We start from the raw sequence: 11,118 nt of genomic DNA, 5'->3' as shown, positions 1-11,118 counted from the left end.
TTTTACTTTGTAAATGCCCACAACAGCCAGGCCTGAGTCAGGCCAGATCCAGGAGCTTCATTCCAGTCTCCCACATGCGTGGCAGGCGCTGAAACACTTGGACAATCATCTGCTGCCTTCCTAGATGTATCAGCAGGGAGCTGGATCAGAAGTGGAGCAGCCTGCAACTTTAACCTGTACTCATATGGGATGCCAGCACTGTCAAGAGGAGATTAAACTACTATACTACAACATGGCATCCCCCCTACACCTCTTTCCTTAAATCTTTTTTTTTATAAAGATTTATTTTTATTATTTTTCTATTGGAAAGGCGGATATACAGAGAGGAGAGACAGAGAGGAAGATCTTCCGTCCGATGATTCACTCCCCAAGTGAGTGCAACGGCCGATACTATGCCGGTCCGAAGCCAGGAGCCTCTTCCGGGTCTCCCATGCGGGTGCAGGGTCCCAAAGCTTTGGGCCGTCCTCGACTGCTTTCCCAGGCCACAGGCAGGGAGCTGGAAGGGAAGCGGGGCTGCTGGGATTAGAACAGGCGCCCATATGGGATCTCAGGCGTGCAAGGCAAGGACCTCAACCACTTGCGCCACCGCGCTGGGCCCTCTTTCCTTAAATCTTGACTGGTCTCTTTCTTGAGTTATTGAAGCCATGGCTTAAGAAGCCTTTCCATTCCACTCTGGCAACATCTACTCCTGGAACCCTGAGGTATAATGGAAGAAGTTTAGCTCCCCAGAGGTCGTCATACTATAAGGCAGTCCTATTCAGTGTGTGTCGAGACCACATGAGACAGCCAGCTGACCAACCCCCAGCTATTCCAGGCTTCCAGATTTCATTGAACCCAGTCCAAATTTCTGTTCATCCTAAAATCAGATGAGGTAACAGAAATAAATTGTTGTTTTAAGCTACCAAGTACTGCGTAAGTTTCTGAAGTGGCAATAGATGGTGAAAATTTATTCCACTGTGCGTCTGTTCTTTTCTCGGAGAAGAAATATGACCATTTTGTCGCTAGTGATACTTTTGCAATAATTACTTGGATTAAAATGCAAAGTACCTAAAACAACATCAAGCCCAAAGTGTCAGCCTACAAATATCAGGTTTTTTTTTTTTTTAATCTTAATGGTGTTGCTTTTTGTTTCTGTAGATCTAAGCAATTCTGTGACTAAAACCAATAATGGCTCATAAGCAATGTACATGAAATTAGCAATTAACAAGTTATATCACCTTTGAGATGATATTATATTAGTAGATCTTGACTCTACCTCTGTGTAGGAAAAGGTAATCTCTTGCAGAGATTCTCTAAGTGGAAAGAGTGAAAGAACAACTCCCCCGCTCCCCCTAAATATTAGATACCCTCTTCTAGAAATCGGAGCTGTGGCCTGGGCCAAGCAAAGAGGCTTCCTGATACACTTCTGAATCCCTCTGTTTACACTGCTATTTTTTCGCTTTTTCCCTACTGAATTAATTTGACACTAATGGGCAAAGCTCTTGGGGACAGAAAGTGTTGGTCTTTTCTCTCTGTGAGCCTAAGATCCAGTGTCAACGGCAGAGAAACACCAACAGGACACTAATGGCCCTGCCTTATTCTCAGTCCTTCTCCAGACAGTAGTGCCCTTGGCATCAAGAATCCTCACTTCAAATCCATTAGTGCCGGGCAAATGAGTTGTGTGGTTTCTCTCATCTCCTGCTCCCAAACCACCACATGTACCTTCTCCTGACCCCTCCCTCTAGTTAACATTGTTTAACACACTCAAGGACACAGTTGCGGTTCTTTTGTTCCTAGAAAAGCAAAAAGTGCTAATGCTTCCTGGGCTGGCCACCTCCGAGTGGACTCAAAGCCAAAGACAGGGCTGTTTGATGTTTTCTATTTCAGGATGGTACTGAGATCCTGCTACTGGGCAGCTTGCTGATGAAAGGGGCCCCTGGGAACTTGCTCACATACCCGTTTTCCTCCGCTGACCTCACTTGGCACAGCTAGGAATCCGGCCCTCCCTGCACCCAGTGAAGCTGTCCGGGGCTCGTCAACTCCTCCAGAGCAGCGTCGTGACCCCGAATCCCTGAGAGGAGGGGCACATACTGTAAGAGAGTTGTATAAAGTAAGTGAATCAGTGCTCCATGAAGACCTGAGGAAGTATCTTAAACAAAGAATCTGAGCATTGACACAGAACGTAGAACACAGAAGCATAAACTGGCACCCAGGTCGGCTCAGTTATGGAGAAGAGGGTAGTACATGTGGGCTGAGCTAGATATTTAACTATCATTTAGAGTGAGGAAAAATCTATCCATGTCAAAACTATTTCAGGGCAGGTGTTTGGCATAGTAGAAAATATGATGCTTGTGATACCCAGATCCCACCGCACAATGCTTTGAGTCAAGTCTAACTCAGCTTCTGAAGCCACCTCCTACTAGTGGCCACCACCTCCTACTAGTGGCCACCACCTCCTCTAGCCACATCCTAGAAGAAGCAGGTAATGACTCAAAGCCTGAGTCTCTGACATAAACTTGTGAGTCCCAGATTGAATTCCAGGTTCTGGATTGCAGGCTTATTCAGGCCTGGCTGTTGTGGGCATTTGGGGAGTGAACCAGTGAATAGAAGGATGAAAGTTTCTCTCTCTCTCTCTCTCTCTCTCTCTCTCTCTCATTCTCTCTCTCTGTCTCCCTCTTTCAAATAAATAATTTTTAGAATTTATTTATTTGAAAGTCAGAGTTGTGTAGAAAGAGAAACAGGGAAAGAAAGATCCTGCATCTGTTAGTTCACTCCCCAAATAGTCACAATAGATAGCACTAGGCCAAGCCATAGCCGGAAGCCTAGAACTCAACTCAGATCTCCCAAATGAGTGCAGGCTTCCAAGCACTTAAAGAATTTTCCATTGTTTTCCCAGGAAAATTAGTAGGGAGCTGAATTGAAAGTAGAGCAGCCAGGACTGGAAAAGGAGCCCACATGAGATGACAGAGTTGCAGGTGGCAGCTTAAGCCACTGTGACACAATGCTAACCCCAAATAATTTGATGCTACAAATAAAACTAAAAGATATTTATTTTTCCAATTGCAGATCTGGGCTTTAGGCCTATTCTGCTTTATGCTAGCTATCTGAATTTGGATAAAGTATCTAGATCTCAACTGATTTATTTGTATGAACATAATCTCTAGTCCACAGATCAAACAAACAGGATACAGCCTCATCTTTATATATGTAAGACAGTGGCTGGAAGGGCATGCAGGTATTGACCACTGCCAAAAAGATTGTTTTTTTATAATGGGTCCCAACCACACTAGGAACCTAAAACAGAAGGCAGGTTGGTTGCTGTTTCCAACAGGTTGTCTCCCACAGTCTTCTGTCTTCTATGCTTTTTTTTTTTTTTCTTCTTCTTCTTCTTTTTAATATTTATTGTATTATGTGACACAGTTCAATATAGGCACTGGGATTCCCCCCACCCCCCTCCCAACCCTCCCCCCATGGTGGGCTCCTCCCCACCATTGAGCAACCACAGTTCAGGTTTAGTTGAGATTCCTTCATTGCAAGCATACACCAAGCACAGAGTCCAGCATCTCATTGTCCAATCAAGTTCAGCAGCTTCTTGGGAAGACCTTCCCCGGTCCGAAGGCAGAGCCAACAGAGTAGAATCCCGGTCAATTAAAAGCCCCAACATAACATCAGCAACAATATATAACATTAAGGGATAAATTGACAAAGTATTGAGCAACCAATTTGTCAAAATTGGATGCATGGTCTTAACTTCCTATGACTATTTCAATGACATTTCAACGATTGAGGTGTGAAACAGTGTTAGGAAGCGTGTGCAGAGAAATCTTCCATACCTTGGTGAGGAGTACTTAATCCTTGTGTCCTACCTAGTAAGGTGTGTGTGATTCCATGCTGACCAAGCCTTCCTTGTTGTTCTCCGCCTATCCATTCCAATTTGTGAGAGTGTGTGTGTGTGTGTTGGGGGTTGCTCTGGAGCGTCCCTCATGGTCATTGCAGAGAGGGTGGGGACCCGAAGTTGGAGCCAAGTAAGAACCAGAGATAGTTCCTCTCCCTAGTCCCAAAGGGAGTCCACTGTTCTTCTGTTTCTGAAGACTGCTCAGGTTTCCTGGTTGTTGTTCCGATGGCCTTGGATCCTATGATGAAGGATTCAGCTTCTTTCATCCCGTGTGGTAGGTCCAAAGGCGGGGGGAAGGGGTGATGTCCTCTGAGTTCTCGGCCTCCGAAGGCATTCCAGTCCCCCGTGGTCTCTTTGGCACTTGGGATGTGGTCCTTGCACCCGTACTGATAGCCCTTGGTGGGGATCTGGGAGACTCCAGGTTTGGGATACAAGCCTCCTCCTGTCCACCTGCTCCACTCTGTGGTCCCCCAGTGCTCTGTGCACATGACCTCCTGTTAAAAGGTTGTCAGGGTCGCTCTTGATTCCCCCTATATATCTTTGTAGTTTTACTGTTGTCTAATGTTGTCTTGAATCTATTGTCTACAAGTTACCTGTTATGTGTCTGAGAGGTTACACTACACGGCTTCCTCACACGTTCACAGGAGATGGAAGGTTTCTTTGCTCTCCCGCCCAATTTCTGAGTAGTAAAAGGTTTTGAAAATATATTTGGTTATACAATTTTAAAAACACATGGGTTGAGACCAAATTAGGTAGAGGTCCATCGGGGAAGATTTACATCATTGGGAATCTTTAGGGTTGATTCATGTACCCAAAACCCTGAGGGTTCATCATGGAGCTTTCTAAGCAGCAATCACGGCAACCAAATCCCAGAGCTCCCTGGCCAGGCTGCCAGCAGGCAGAGCCTACCGCCAAATGGCGCACTGGCCACCCGATACCGGCTCCGGACGCGCACATGGTAGCGGCCATGTGCAATCCAGGAATGGGACACTACTTGTCCCGGGGCCTTCCAGCCCCCATGTGGTGGCTTGAATACTCTTTGATTTCCTTTTTTCTCCTGCTTGTCGTTTCTTGTTTTGTGCCTGTCGGGGCCTGGGTCTCACCTTTTCACACAGGCAGTGGGAGATGAACTAAGGCTCCTGGTGGCCTAGGTACTGAATCTCATCCATGGCTATGGCCAAAGCCAGGGCAATTTTCATCCAGCGCCATCACCCTTCTTCTTTTTCTATCCCTTGGTCTGGGTCTCAACCAAGGATAGAATCTACCCCTATATATTCTAAAAGGAGCTCCTAAAATTAAACCAAACTCTCCTGTTGTTTGTAATTGTGTCTCTCTTACTAGAACTCTGGTGTATAATAACATTGAAAGATCTGTGAGTGACAATGGGATAAGATCAAAGGGACGGAAAAGCGCACACCATGTGCCCGGCATTTATTAGGTCTTCAGAAATGACCTGCCTTCCTTTAATACTAAACCTTTACTCTGACTCTGTAGCCTACTAAATGTTGACCTTGGGCAAGTTTAAGATTTCATGCCTCTAGCTTCCCCATGTGTAAAAACAGGGAAAATAATAGAAACCAGGTCATAGAGCTAGCTACTATGGAATTTAACAAACTGATACATATAAGACTCTTATAACAATACCTAGAAAACAACAGATACATGTAAAATGCTCACTGATCTTAATGTCTCCATCATTAATTATTCTAATTGCAATGTTTTTGAAATAAACTTTCAAATAGATTAACACCATTCAAAACCAGAGGGTCAAACAATTGGTTCAATTTCTTTTCTTTTCTGGTTACTTTATGAATATCTGTCCCTAGTTTTCAAGTCTCCATGAGGGATGATGTAGGAAGAAGTCTGGGAGCACTAGATCTCAGGTTCTCTGACTGCTTGTTGTTTGGTGGTCCGAGGCAAGCGCCCTACCAATGGCTCCCACCAGGCTGCCTGAGGTCCGGACCAGCAGGTCCCATTCACTTTCATGTTCACCTGTTTCCTGTCACCCTGGATTCTAGACTGAAGGTAGTCTGTTTTAAAATTACTCAGCTCTCAAGAGCAGAGGGAAATCTACCTGCAAACCTAGCTTGCTGCCTTTCCTTGAGGTGAACAAACACTTCCAGATCCCCTGCTATCAAGCATGCCATCAATACTGCAAGAAATAATGGATCAGTGCTCCAAGAAGATCTGAGGGACTGTTTTAAATAAGCTGAGCCTTTATAAACAAATGTATACACCTACATTAAGCTGCTGGTCCCAGGAGGCCCTGCGATGCTGACTCCTGATTGGGCAGTGCTATACTTCTTCAGGGAGTGGCATCGCCACCCAACCCATTTCTCTAACCCCTATGGATTGTCCACCTTAAAATATCTCATATTCTCCTGGTGACCTCTGCATCATCCTTCGTTATTTTCTTCCATCTTTCTGAAATAGTCTGGAGCCATTGCTATGTACCAGACACCTTACATAAGGAAGACTAAGACAGCCTTTCTGCTTTCAAAAACATTCACCCATTGACAAACTAAAATAGAAAGAACCCCATAATACCATTTCATCTAAATCTGGTTCACTAGTTAACACTTTAATAGCACTTAACACCTTTTCTCTATTACTTAGAGCAGGTTGCTAACGGTATTTATACATTTCTTTAATTAATATCTTCCCCACCAACCCCCTCCACGGTATAGGTTGCAACTCTTCAAGCTAAAGTATGCTGCGTAATCAGTGTACACCAGGCACTATTTAAGAGCTTTATACATATTAATTTTTTAATTTTCACAACCACTTTAAGAAGACTGTACTAATATGAGTCTCGTTTTACAAATGCAGAAACTGAGATCCAGAGAAATTAAGTAACCTGTTTGGGGTCATAGAACTGGTGAACATCATGGCCAGGACTTAAACCTGAGCAGTCTGGCTTCAAATCTGTTCTCTCAAGTGAGATATAGCAAAGCAAATTCGTGTGTTCTTACCTAAAAGCCAAAATAATGTGCATCATCACAGTCCTAACTTAATCTAAGTTTTTAATTATGAAAACAAAGAAAAATGATCATCTAGTTTCAGAGAGGGAGATTATTTCCTCTGCCATATCAATCAATTCTCCTTTAAATAGTGGGCACTATCTTGGTAGAGTTTATTGCCAGCACAATTAAAATAGCAACATGTAAATTAAAAGCAAAAAATAGATTTTTTGATATGACTATGTCATTTTACAAATTATATTTCTAAACTATGCTTACTAAAATATAGCATAGAAATTATAAGTTCATATTGGTGGTTAAAATAATGAGGTCATATAAGTAAAATTTGGATGTTGGTTCACTTACTAAATACCAATAAGATATAGACACACAATTTGCCCTCTTACAGCCTTAGTTTACTCACCTACAAGATGAGATGGCTTATAAGTGTCTTTGACCTTCATCTAACATACTGAGGTTTAAGAATGCAGTAAGTCTTTCTGTACTTTTTTATGTTTTATTTTTACCCAATGATATTAGAAAATAATCTTGTTTGCAGTGCAGTTTCTTTCAGTGAGCATTTGTAATAATTACAATCACTCAACTCATTTAGAAAATAAATGGAAAGTTGTACAACAATACCCCAAACTGTTTGGAGGCATTGTTGTAGAACCCCTACACTGGGTCTGCTTGCCCAACACATAGAAAGCCAATCACTGATATCGTGGTGATGGAAGAACAAAGATATTTTATTTTTAAAAATACAGAGTAAGGAGTCAAGCAGCTCTCACTTAATTCCCAGGCTCCCCAAGAAGTTAAGAGTGAAGGTTCTTATATTGAAATTGGGTCTGGGGCCCCCCGCACAATAGCCTAGCAGATAAAGTCCTTACCTTGTACATGCCAGGATCCCATATGGGCACCAGTTCTAATCCCAGTGGCTCTGCTTCCCATCCAGCTCCCTGCTTGTGGCCTGGGAAAGTGGTCAAGAGCAGCCCAACGCCTTGGGAACCTATGTCTGCATGGAAGACCTGGAAGAAGCTCTGGGTTCCTGGCTTTGGATTAGCTCAGCTCTGGCCATCGCAGTCTCTTGGGGTCCTTCTGAATCAACAGACAGAAGATCTTTCTCTCTGTCTCTCCTCCTCTCTGTGTAACTGACTTTCCAATAAAAATCAATGTTAAAAATGGTGAGAGAGAGAGAGAAATTGGGTCTGAGAGGTGCATGATTAACTTAGAGCCTGTTTGCTGAGCGGAACTCATGACCTTCCTGTGATTGGTCAGTGATGCTGTGTTTTTTAGAAAATTTGTGATAGGTACATGGGATCCAATTGGTGTGGGAATGCAGAAACACAAAAATTACTCTCTGCCCAGACCTGAAATTTCTCTACCCAAAGGACAATACTGGCCATTGAGATTCTTTACTATTATAGAAGAAAATAGTCCCTTGAGCCCCTTGATTGGAATCGTGTAAGGTCAGCTGCGTCGCTCCCCTAAGTCAGTGAATTCCTTTTGATTAAGGACACATAAAAACCTCTTGTGCTAAGGGAGACAGACATTAGGATTTAACACTATGAGAGTTCAGTTTCGGAAGTTAGCCCCAGTGTTGAACAAAACAGTACAGTTCCCTGATCACCAATAAACAGACAAGGCAGTGAGTCTGTTGAGAGACTGATAATGTTCACAAGTGCCACCGCTCTCCTTTTCACTGGGAACCTAGCTAGACCACATTTGGCAATATTTGGGAGCATGTATCTGAATTTCAGTCAATGGAATTTGAATTCAGGTGCCATGTCTAACAAATAGGCATGGAATAATGAAAGCATCTTTTATGAATGATGTATTTTCTTTTCCCAGCCCTGGCTAAGTGGACAGAACTTAGAAAATGAAGATAAAAGCAGACACCCAATGCAAAAGGAGCCTGGGTTGCCAAATGGTCACATAAAACAAAAACACATCTTCAGATCTCTACTAGGTTGCAGCATTAAAGAAAATTCAACCTGAATTTGGGGCTGTAGTTATCTTTACATTTTACATTTTTTGTCCAGGTAAATTAAGTTACACTGAACATCGCATTCAATCTTGGATAAAGGCAATCTCACAAAATGCTCAGTGTTTGTTGCAGGGAAAAGAGAAAGAGTTGAAATCACATCTTACACCTTTTACCTCTCATCCTTGTTGTGCTATGAAAAAACTACCTACCACCATTTCATGCCATAGGTCACCCTGGTTTTGGCAAGTATTTCCTTGTAATTCCAGCACCCCTATAATCCTGCCTTTCACAGTTTCCCTAACCTCTGTAACTGAAATCTGTCTAGTATATACAGCCTGATTGCTTTTTCATTCAGTTTTTCATTTGTTACCCTTTTTACCACTACTTCTAAGTCACTTTTATTTCAACCCAGTTAATTTGAAAGATCTTTAAGAGAAGAAATCAAGCTATGGATTGATGTGCTTCTCCTTGCTATTCTAACAATTATTTCTTCGTGTATTTTGAAGCTCATTACTAGCCTTATATATGTTCAAGATTCTTTTGCCCTCTTGATGAAATGACCCCTTTAGCATTATGAAATGACATTCACTTTTCCTGGCAACATTCTTTGCTCTAAAATTTGTTGTTCCTGGATTCCTCTCCTCTGCTCTTGTGTGTAGAATATCCTCAAAGACAGTAAACTAGGGCAACAGCTTATTCCATTTCTCTCTTATCTCCTGGAATTACCATTCTTTACTTCCTCTGTGTGTGTGTGTGTGTGTGTGTGTGTGTGTGTGTGTGTGTGTGTGTAATGTTTCGTGGTTTTCGTCAGGACGGTAAATTTGTCCAATGTTTTGCAATTGTGACCTGAAGGTAAAGTCCCTAATTGCTTTTATGTGTCATCTCATTTGATTTTTATTGGAACCCTATTAAATAAGTCCTATCATTTTATTATTTTCAAAAAGTGTCTCTAAGAGTTTAATTAGCTGCTCTAGGGACAATGTTGTGGCACAGTGGATTGCATTGCTGTGCAATACCAGCATCCCATGTTGGAGTTCCCATTTGTGCTTTGGCTACCCCAGATCTGATCCAGTTCCCTACTAACGCATTTGAAAAGGCAACCGATGATGGCCCAAGTATTTTTGTTTTGGCAGCCAAGAAGACTATCAAAATGATTTGCTGATTCATGGTTCATGGCTTCTGCCTGGCCCATCCCTGACTGTTTTAGTCATTTGGGGTGAACCAGCATTTAGAAAATGCCTCTCTCAGTATCACTTCTCTCTCTGTTGCTCTGGTCTTCCAGATAAATAAATAAATATTTAAAATAAATACATATTGATCTAAGTTTTCACTATTAGCAAAAATAATTAAAATAAATGAAGTTGGTAATGATTAGAATAACTGTGTACACTTATCACCTGGAGCTAAAATTAAATACATGCTATAATCTCTTTCTATAATTTTTGCATTTATTTACATATTAAGTGTCACAGAAATGAAAAGATATAAAAATGCATTTGAGCGAATACATAATGAATTGCCTTAATTAACAGTAATTGCAGTTTATGAAATAAAGTCTACCTCTGAATATCGAAACTCTAAGATCAGATGGGTAAGATGACAAAGCATTGTAAACTAAGAGACTGCATAAAGGATACAAGTTAATGACACTACTCCATATGAGAACTGGTCCTACCACAATATGTCTCAATTTATCCTCCATGCCAGTAATACTGAAGCATACATTTTTGGTTTTGATAAGAAAACTCAAGAGGAGCAAATAACCAAAAAAAAATTAATCTATTTGAAAGACAGAGTTACAGAAAAGAGAAAGAGTGAGCAAGATAAAGAGAGAGCGATCTATTGATTCCCTTCTGAACTGGCCACATTAGCCATGTCTGGGCTAGGCCATGGCTGGAAGCCAGGGATTCCATCCAGGTCTCCCACTTGGGGTAACAGGGGACCAAGCACTCACACACCCAGCACCTGAAGCGGTTTTTTGCCTTTTTGTTTTGTTTTGTTTTGTTTGTTCATTTTGCCTGTATGAATAAGATGGAAGCAAATGATTCAGAGCAACTTGGAAGGAGGACACTGAAAACAAATGAGTCGAATGGCATCACAGAGATAGTCCCAGTCCTGACTCAGTTTAGCATAGTGCACCAGGCTGCGAGAAAACAATGGGGGTTGGCATGGCAAGGTGCTTCCTTCTTCTTCTTCTTCTTTTTAACAAATTTATATAATTAGTATTTATATAATAAATAATATAAATATTATTTATATAATATATCACATTATATATTATTATATATATATATATA

The 11,118-nt window shown here is 41.8% G+C and overlaps 1 non-coding gene across 1 annotated transcript; it reads right to left on the bottom strand.

Moving 5' to 3' along the window:
- Positions 1-4,954: 4,954 nt before the first annotated feature.
- Positions 4,955-5,078, bottom strand: LOC121161112. The gene has a single exon (XR_005884630.1). It is a non-coding gene; the product is annotated as a small nucleolar RNA ACA64 (small nucleolar RNA).
- Positions 5,079-11,118: the final 6,040 nt, after the last annotated feature.

This window comes from Ochotona curzoniae, unplaced genomic scaffold, assembly GCF_017591425.1.
Source record: "Ochotona curzoniae isolate NIBS_2020 unplaced genomic scaffold, NIBS_Ocur_1.0 contig_4612, whole genome shotgun sequence".
NCBI classification, from domain to species: Eukaryota; Metazoa; Chordata; class Mammalia; order Lagomorpha; family Ochotonidae; genus Ochotona; species Ochotona curzoniae.
The sequence above is the reverse complement of the archived record's forward strand: the minus strand, read 5'-3'. Positions and strand labels throughout refer to the sequence as shown.